We start from the raw sequence: 8,899 nt of genomic DNA, 5'->3' as shown, positions 1-8,899 counted from the left end.
CCCGCCTCCCCGTCTTGCACCTTTGGGGCCTGCGGAGCTTCCCTGCGGCCGGCGGGAGCTGAGTCACGGCGGCCCTGCCCGCCCGCCGTTGGCCTTATCTCAGGACGTTGCTACTCCCGAAAGCCCCCGGCCTGCCCGACAGGCTACATCTGTTTTGCGCCAAGACCCTCCAGCAGTTCTGGAAATACTCCCAGGGGCCAAGAAATTGGGATCCCGAGGAAGGAGGGAGCCTCCTTCCCGGCTGTCTGGAGGAATTCCAGTAAGCCCCTAGCCTAGAAGTCTCTCCCTGTGCCTATCTTTTCACCATTAGCTAAATTTTCCTTGGGGGTAAGCATTGTTTCTGAAGATTTTTCTGAAAATGCACATTCATTCGGGGTGGAGTGCCACCCAAGAGGAAACCAGAAGACTGGAGAAGTGGGGGCGGCTGGGTCTTAGGAGCCGAGAAGGGGAGGGGGACTGAGGGGCTGCTGGGATTTGGCAGCCGCCTAGGCTCCCTTAGGCCCGCCTGCCCTCTCCCAGCCCCCAGGACTCTAGGGGAAGTGGTGGGAGGGGGAGGGGGAACAGAGCTGACAGATTCTGTAAACAGAGCCGGTTTGGGCCTCGGCCAAGGACGGGGTGTCCTGGCCCAGCCTGGGTGTGAGGCCCATCCGCGGCTCTCCAGGACACCCCGCCCTGCCCGGCTGCCCCGGGGGTGCCCGGCCCACTGCCAGCTCCAGCCAGGATGTGTCTGAGTTTTGGGAAGTGGCCAATTCCCTCGTGAGGAGTATGTCCGGGACTTGGGAGATGGAGGGTGGGGGCTTCTCTCTAAGAACCGTCATTGATCGTTCATTCACCAAGTGCCAGGCTCAGGGATGGAGGCAGCCTCTGGTCCCTGCCCAAAGGAGAAGCCTGTGCTGGGTTGCCACCCCGCCCCCATCTGCACCTCTAATCCTGTCCCCTGCTCTTCTGCTGCCTGAGGCAGAGTCCCTATGGGGCAGGGAAGCTGAGAAGGGGGGCTCAGGTTCTGAGAGCCCTTCAAGGGCCAGTCTTGCCCCAAAGGATTGTTGCCAGGTGTGGTATCCCATGCCCATGGCCTCATGGGGGCAATTCAGGGTAGCAAGGAATGCCCTGGAAAAGGGGGTGGGGGGGACAGGCATCCAGGGATACTCAAGGATACTTAGTGTTGGAAACAGGAGGCAGCTGTGGGTATGAGGTGGAGAGAGGGTCCCTGGGTATTTAAGGGAACAGGTGGTTCAGAGATACTGGCACCCCAGCAGGTGGAGGCAGCTGTGGGCTATGCCTTGAAAGATATGGAGAGGAGTCCCTGTGGCAGGAGAAGAGAGAAGTTGGCCAAGGAGACTTCTAGGCTGGGGCCAGAGTGCCAGCCACATGTTCTGGATTTTAGAGGTGAGTATTTCCCATATGTGCTCCTGGATGATAGTTGGAGGGATGGGCAAAAAGGGGTCCTGTGGACAGATATGTTTGGGAAACACTGTTCAACAAAGCTAAACAGCATTTACTTCAGGTTTCATCAGAGCCTTTACTTCATATGCTAATTAATGAGCAACTTAATAGGGGACTGAGTATATGGAAGGCCTCCTCCCACCTTAACCCCAGCCTCATGGGACTTGTGCTTTTCTGAAAACATTGGGGCCCAAGGATTAGTAGATATATCTTACTTGCTGGATGAATGAGTGGACACATGTAGACACCAAGAAAACATGGCTTTTCTAGAAACCCAGATCTAATGACCTCCCCAAAGGGAAGCCAGCCTGTACAAGGCCAGCAAGGGGCGATGTGATGGTCATAAGAGAAAGTTAAATGAATGAGTTGGTCAGACTTCACAAAGTACTGGATCCCAGACACCAGGCAATCTCTCACTCCCAAATCAGGTCCCCAGTTCAGCATCAGTGAATCTGGGATTCCTGTTCATGGCTGGAGAAACCCATGGCCTGTCAGAGAACATACTGATCAGAGGTTGTAGATTATGGCAAGGGGTGCAGCTTGAGGCTGAGTTCTGTGTGGTTCTTCCACTAGAATGTATCCTGAGCTGAGCCCTGGATGATCTCACTTCTGACTCCACAAAAAGCACAGAAACAAAACTGGTCTCAGAACATGGGCTTTGTCACCACCAACTTGGTGAGGCAGAAGCACAAGCTGCCCTGCTCAGGGGCCCCACTGCCAGCAAGACCTTGGGCAGCAGAGGAAAGAGACTATAGACATGGTACCTTCTTGGACTTGTTCCAGAGCTCACCTGCATCATTCCCTGGGGCTCTCAGAAATCTTTGAGGCACCAAGCAAGGGGTTGCACAGTACCTGCTTGAGCAGGTGGGAATAAGAGTTGGGGATATATAGGCTGGAACCATGCCCAGGTCCCCTTGTCCTCACAGGCTGGGGAAGCAGTGTGTGTATGTCTGCGTCCTCCCCATACTTGCAAGTTGCACATGGAAACTGTAAAGTACAGTGTAGTGATGACATGTAAGCGGTGTGAAAGCAGGTTGAAAAGGGAGAGGTCAGTGGAGCTGGCACCTCCAGGGAAGGGCTCCAAGATGAAGTAGGGTGTGGCTAAGTTTTAGTGGGATAGAGAAGAGAGGACTGGCCCGGCCGGTCTGGCCAGCATCAGAGAGAAGGCAGGAGAGGCCCGCAGAGTCAGCTTTACCAGCTTTTTTAGGCGCTGGATCTCAGGCTGAGGAATGTAATGGTGTCTTATAGGGCCTGCAGAAAACACACCCACAAGCTCTCCCCTCCATCAAGCCTCACTACCACCACCATGGCCAGCTGAGCCTCTGAGTCTGCTCCACGGATCTTCCTTTCTTCCTTGCTTGAATGCACTCCTCAGCCTCCCGCTTTCCACCATGCTGACATGGCACTGAAATGGCTTTGGCTGGGGTCATCAGAGACCTCCTGGCTTTCAGACCCATTGAATTTTTTTTTAATAACAGCTTGATTGAAATTATAATTTAAACACTATATAATTCACCTATTTAAAGTGTATAATTCAGGTCCTGGGTTAGATCCCTATACCGGCCAGCTGTAAAAAAAAAAAAACCAAACAAACCAAAAAACATGCAATTCAATGGTTTTTATATATTCAGTTTTAGAACATTTTATTTTATTTATTTATTTATATATTTTTTTAAAGGATGACCGGTAAGGGGATCTTAACCCTTGACTTGGTGTTGTCAGCACCATGCTCAGCCAGTGAGCCAACCGGCCATCCCTATATAGGATCCGAACCTGTGGCCTTGGTGTTATCAGCACCGCACTCTGCCAAGTGAGCCATGGGCCAGCCCTATTTTTAGAACATTTTATCACTCCCCTCTTCAAAAAACTATTCTCAATAGCTTTTTCCTTCCACTTTTCCCCTCATGCCCTACCTCCAGTTATAGGTATCCACTAATCTACTTTGTTTTTATGGATTTGCCTATTCTGGATATTTCACTTAAATGGATCATGCAATATGCTGCCTTTGTGACTAAACTTCTTTCACTTACATAATGTTTTCAACTTTCACCCATGATTTAGCGTGTATCAGAATTCCATTCTTTTTTATGAATGCATAGTATTCCACTGTATGGATATACCTCTTTTTATTTATCCATTCATTAGTTCATGGACATTTGGGTTGTTTCTACTTTTTGGATATTATGAATAAGGCTGCCGTGAACATTCATGTGCACGTTTTTGTGTTGATATGTGTTTTCATTTATCTTGGGTATATTCCTAGGAGTAGATTTCAGGGTCATATGGTAACTCTATGTTTAACTTTTTGGGGAATTATTAGATTGTTTTCCAAAGTAACTGCACCATTTTACATTTCTACCAGCAGTGTATGAGGGTTCAAATTTCTCCACATCTTCACCAACAGTTATTACCATCTGTCCTTTTGAATATAGCTATCATAGTGGTATGAAGTGGTATCTCGTTATGGTTTGATTTGCATTTCCCTGATAGCTAATGATTTTGAATATCTTTTCATGTGCTTTTTATCCATTCATATATCTTCTTTTCAGAGAAGTGTCTTTTCAGATTATTTGCACATTTTTTTTTTTTTTTAATGGATGACCGGTAAGGGGATCTTAACCCTTGACTTGGTGTTGTCAGCACCACGCTCACCCAGTGAGCTAACCGGCCATCCCTATATGGGATCCGAATCCGGGACCTTGGTGTTATCAGCACCGCACTCTCCCGAGTGAGCCACGGGCCGGCCCTTATTTGCACATTTTTTAAACTGGGCTATTTGTCTTTTTATTATTGAGTTATGAGTTCTTTACATATTCTAGATACAAGTCTCTTGTCAGATATATGATTTTGTTAACATTTTCTGGGTTGTCTTACACTTTCTTGATGATGCCCTATGCTGCAAAAAATTTTAATTTTGATGAAGTTCAATTTACTTTTTTTTTTTTTTTTTTTGGTAACTTGTGCTTTTGGTTTCATAGCTAAGAAACCATTGCCTAATCCAGGTAATAAAGATTTACACCTATGTTTTCTTCTAAGAGTTTTAGAGTTTTAGCTCTTATAGTTAGGTCTCTGATCATTTTTGAGTTAATTTTTGCATATGATATGAGATAGGGGTCCAATTTCATTCTTGTGTGTGTGAATATCTAATTGTCCCAGCATTATTCATTGAAAAGACTGTTCTTTCCAGTATTGAATTGTCTTGACCCCCTTGTAAAAAGCCAGTTGACCTTATTTTTTTTGGCAGTTAGCTAGTTACAGGGATCGAACCCTGGACCTTGGTGTTATCAAGCCATGCTCTAACCAATTGAACTAACCAGCCAGCCTATATGTCTAATCTTTATGCTAGTCCCACATTGTCTTGATTATTGTAGCTTTGCAGTAAGTTTTAAAAGTGGGGGCTACAAATGGGATTACATCAAACTAAGGAGCTTCTGCAGAGCAAAAGAAACAATTAACAGAGTTAAAAGACAACCAACAGAGTGGGAGAAAATATTTGCAAAATATACATCTGACAAAGGATTAATATCCAGAATATACAAGAAACTCAAACAACTTTACAAGAAAAAAACAAGCAACCCAATTAAAAAATGGGCAAAAGAGCTAAGCAGGAATTTCTCTAAGGAAGATATACAAATGGCCAACAAACATATGAAAAAATGCTCAACATCACTCAGCATCCAGGAAATGCAAATAAAAACTACACTGAGATACCATCTCACCCCAGTTAGGATGGCCAAAATCCAAAAGACACTGAAAGATAAATGCTGGCGTGGCTGCGGAGAAAAAGGAACTCTCTTACATTGTTGGTGGGAATGCATAATGGTGCAACCCCTATGGAAAATGGTTTGGAGGTTCCTCAAACAGCTGAAGATAGATCTACCATACGACCCAGCTATCCCACTGCTGGGAATATATCCAAAGGAATGGAAATCATCAAGTCGAAGGTATACTTGTTTCCCAATGTTCATTGCAGCACTCTTCACAATAGCCAAGAGCTGGAATCAACCCAAATGTCCATCATCGGATGAGTGGATACAGAAAATGTGGTATATCTACACAATGGAATACTACTCAGCTATAAAAACGAATGAAATACTACCATTTGCAACAACATGGATGGACCTTGAAAGAATAATACTGAGTGAAACGAGTCAGGCAGAGAAAAAGAAATACCACATGTTCTCACTTATTGGTGGGAGCTAAAAATAAATAAATAAATTCACACACACACACACAAAAACCGGGGGGCAGGGGGGAAGAAGACATAACAATTACAACTCCTTGAAGTTGATACGACAAGCAAACAGAAAGGACATTGTTGGGTGGGAGGGAGGAGAGGGAGGAGGGAGGGGGGTTTCGGTAATGGGCCACAATAATCAACCTCATTGTATATCGACAAAATAAAATTAAGAAAAATAAAAAAAATTTTTTTTAAATAAATAAAAGTGGGGGCTAACCAGTTAGCTCAGTTGGTTACAGCATGGCCGTGTAACACCAAGGTAAAGGGTTCAGTTCCCCATATTGGCCAGCTGCCAAAAAAAAAAAAAAGTGGGAACTATGAGTCCTTCATGTTTTTTTTCTCCACATTGTTTTGGCAATTCTGGGTCACCCAATTTAGGATCAGCTTTCTCAGTTTCTGCAAAGAAGCCAGTTGGAATTTGATAGGGATTACATTGAATCTGTAGATCAATTTAGGAAGTATTGCCATCTCAACAATATTCTTTTTTTTTTTTTTTTTTTTTTTGGCTTGCCAGTATGGGGACATTAAGTCATATGATCCATGAACATGGGATGTCTTTACATGTACTTAGGTCTTCTTTAATTTCTTTCAAAAATGCTTTGTAATTTTCAGTGTAGTGTAAGTCTTGTACTTTCTTAGTTAAATTTATTCGTAAATATTTTATTATTTTGAATTGTCTTAATTCGTTTTTGGATTATATTGCTAGTATATAGAAATACAATTGATTTTTGTATGTTGACCTTGTATCCTGCAACTGCTGAACTTGTTTACTAGTTCTAATAATTGTTTCATGGATTCCTTAGAATTTTCTGTACCTAAGATCATGCCATCCTGTGAACAGAAATAGTTTTACTTCTTCCTTTCTGGTCTGGATGCCTTTCATTTCTTTTTCTTGCCTAATCACCCTCACTAGAACTTCTACTACAATGTTGAATAGAAGTGGTAAGAGCAGACATTCTTATCTTGTTCCTGATCTTAGCAGGAAAGCATCAGTCTTGCATCATTAAATAGGATGTTAGAGTTTTTTGTAGATGCCCTTTATCAGGCTGAGGGAGTTCATTTCTTTTTTTCTTTCTTTTTTTTTTTTTAAAGATGACCTATAAGGGGATCTCAACCCTTGGCCTGGTGCTGTCAGCACCACACTCAGCCAGTGAGCTAACCGGCCATCCCTATATAGGATCCGAACCCGTGGCCTTGGTGTTATCAGCACCGCACTCTCCCAAGTAAGCCACAGGCCGGCCCTTCAGGGAGTTCATTTCTATTCCTAGTTGGCTGAGAGTTTTTTTTTTAACCATGAAGAGATATTGAATTTTGTCAGATGCTATTGAGACAATCGTGGTTTTTGTCCTTTATTCCACCGATATGGTTTACATTGATTGTTTTTTGAATGTTAAACCAACGTTGTATTCCTGGAACAAATCAGACTTGGTCATGGTGTATGAATTTTTTAATATATTGTTGGATTTGGTTTTATAGTATTTTATTGAAGATTTTAATATCTGTATTAACAAGAGATATTGGTCTGTAGTTTTCTTTTCTTGTGAAATCCTCATCTGGTTTTGATACCAGGGTAATACTGATCTCATAGAATGGGTTGAGAAGTGTTCCCTTCTGTTTATCCTTTTAAATGACTTATTTTTTCATACTGTAAAAACAAGAAAACAGAGAAGTATAACTAAAATTAAAGTCACTCATAATCCCACTGTGTAGAGGTAACCACTATTAATAATATTTTGGCATATTTCCTTCCCATTTTTGCTATGCTTATGTACATGTTAAATCACAAAATTAACATCATGCTGTAGATGGAGTTTGGTATGCTCTTTTGCTGAGTTTTTTAAATGTTAAAATTGCATTTGTGAGCTACAATGGAATACTATTCATCTATAAAAAAGAAATCAAATATGGATACATTCTCTAACATAAATAAACCTCCAGAATGTCCTGCTAAGTGAAAAGCCAGACACAGAAGGTTGTATAGTGTATGATTCCATTTACTTATCCATACTAGGTAAATCCACACACAGAATGCAGATTGCAGGGGCTGGAGAGTGTGTGGGAGGGGGTGGAATGGAGAGCAGCTGTTTAATGTGTGTAGGGTTTCTCTGTGTAGTGATGATAATGTTTTGGAACTAGATAGAGGTGGTGGGTTCACATCATTGTGAATGTACTAAATTCCACTGAATTGTTCAAAGTTTGTGTTTAAAGGTCACTATTACCCTGGTATCAAAACCAGCCAAGGATATCACAATTAAAGAAAACTACAGACCAATAGCTGTATGAATATAGATATAAAAATCCTCAATAAAATACTAGAAAACCAAATTAATTTTATGTTATGTGAATTTCTCTTCAATAAAAATTACATTTGTGAACATGACTACATGTGATTTAAAGCTCTTTAAAAGTGTGATTTAAAATATTTTATTAGATAGGGCCGGCCCATGGCTCACTTGGGAGAGTGTGGTGCTGATAACACCAAGGCCGTGGGTTCAGATCCTATACAGGGATGGCTGGTTGGCTCACCGGCTGAGCGTGGTGCTGACAACACCAAGCCAAGGGTTGAGATCCCCTTACTGGTCATCTTTTAAAAAAAAAAAAAAAAGAAAGAAAAAAAGTATTTTATTAGATTTTAAAATTACAATGTGTACATATTTGCTTGTGACGAAATGAAGTAACAGTCAAGGTTTATGTGCAAATCTCAGAATCCCATAATGATTTCTCTATAGCTACAAAATACTTCATACAAGATATGCCCTATTTTATTGTATATCTAATTCATCTAATTTTTTTATTATATATTATGCTTTAATGAATATCCTTATGGTTATTTCTTAGGGCTGGCCTATTAGCTCAGTTGGTTAGAGCGCCAAGTTGGTCATAACATCAAGGTCAAGGGGTTCAGATCCCCGTATTGGCCAGCCACCAAAAAAAAAGTGAATTATTATTTCCTGACAATCATTTTCTTAGGATCAATTCCTAAAAGTGAATAATTGGGTCAAAGGGGAAGGGCCAACATTTGTAAGATTCTTCAAGTGCAGTGTTAATTTTTTCCCATGGATTCAGCAACATTATGAATTATTATTTCAAAAAAATCTTTGCTTGAAAGGAAAAATATATAAAGCTTTTAGAAGATATATATATAGGGCCGGCCCGGTGCCGCACTCGGTAGAGGGCGGCGCTTGGGAGTGCGGCGGCGCTCCCGCCGAGGGTTCG

The 8,899-nt window shown here is 42.3% G+C and overlaps 1 long non-coding RNA gene across 1 annotated transcript in view; it reads left to right on the top strand.

Annotated features, from left to right (window-relative positions):
• Nucleotides 1-222: 222 nt before the first annotated feature.
• LOC103591165 overlaps nucleotides 223-8,899 on the top strand; it is a 15,167-nt gene continuing 6,490 nt past the window's right edge. The window contains exons 1-2 of the long non-coding RNA XR_550546.1: nucleotides 223-327; nucleotides 1,254-1,386. This is a non-coding gene — a long non-coding RNA (uncharacterized LOC103591165). The remainder of the gene's footprint in view (nucleotides 328-1,253; nucleotides 1,387-8,899) is intronic.

Source organism: Galeopterus variegatus, unplaced genomic scaffold, assembly GCF_000696425.1.
Source record: "Galeopterus variegatus unplaced genomic scaffold, G_variegatus-3.0.2 Scaffold935, whole genome shotgun sequence".
Classification (NCBI taxonomy): domain Eukaryota; kingdom Metazoa; phylum Chordata; class Mammalia; order Dermoptera; family Cynocephalidae; genus Galeopterus; species Galeopterus variegatus.
Note: the sequence above shows the minus strand (reverse complement) of the source record. Positions and strands in the feature narration are given on the sequence as shown.